We start from the raw sequence: 1,180 nt of genomic DNA, 5'->3' as shown, positions 1-1,180 counted from the left end.
TTTTTGAGAGCAATTGGCCATTAAAACGTTTGAACCACTTAGCAGATAATTGGAGAGGCGTGTTTTGGTTTTTGTTAATTTATTTTGCAGATAAGAGCCCTTCTGAAACGCTCTCTCCCCGGAGGTCTAATCTAAATTCTAATTGAGTTCATTTGCACCGAGATCTCGCCTTTTCACTCCGTCCTGGCAGGGCTGGAAATGCGCTTTAAAAAGCCGCTGGAATACACGTTTGGTTAGTTCAGGTTTGGTTTGAGCAGTTAGGAGCTCATTGTTAAAATAATCTCCCCCTCCAGAGCCGCTAATTTAATTCACACTCTTTAAATCTCGAGGTGTATTTTTATTTAATTTTTTTAGTTTAGATAATTCTTCACTGAGGGGCAGAAATCAAACCTGATGATCAGTTTACAAAGACACAATCGATTTTACGTTTTAAAACCTCCATCAGGACGATCAGAGTTTCTGGATGCAGGTTAGTTTCATACACAGTAAAGTAGCTGTTAAATGTTAAACTAGGGTGATAACATAGGCCTACACTTTATTTATTTTCTGCAGCCGGCCGAGGACTGTTCATTCCCCCCAAAATTTGAATCTTAAATTCAGTCGCATTTACTGAAAGAAACCTGCAAACAAAAATGTAAATAATATAAACATTAACTGATTAGCTGTTGGAGGCACGGGAATGGATGGGAGTTACAGTTGTGCTTTAAATCAAATTTCATTTTACAATTCGTCATCTAATCTGGTTAAAATCAAGAAGTGAGAAAATAATTAGACTTTTTAAAGTGACTTTTTTTTGTGAACTTTGGTTCTTTTCCTCTGCGCGTTAGAATAAAGAGAACTGGAGTTAAACGAGGATTTCTTTCAGAATAAAAGCGAGAGCAAAGTTATTTAACTGGAACTGACTCCTCAGAGCTTTCTATAAAAAAAAAGAGAGAATAATATAAATGAAGTTCAAGGCAAAATGGTTTATTTAGTGGATTTTATTCTATTGTGGACTGAGTTCACTTCAGCCGAGCTGAGGATCCACAGGAGTCTCGTTGTGGTCAGAATACACACAAAGTCTGACGACCCGAAACAAACAGAATGAGCGAGTTACAGAAAGACTTCAGACAACCACAGCTGTGATTTTTATAGATTATCAAACCACATCCATAATCCTGCCTTTTACGTGTGTGTGTGT

The sequence above is a fragment of the Morone saxatilis genome, unplaced genomic scaffold, assembly GCF_004916995.1.
Source record: "Morone saxatilis isolate NCDOM2014 unplaced genomic scaffold, NCSU_SB_2.0 Contig19, whole genome shotgun sequence".
Taxonomy (NCBI): Eukaryota; Metazoa; Chordata; class Actinopteri; family Moronidae; genus Morone; species Morone saxatilis.
Note: the sequence above shows the minus strand (reverse complement) of the source record.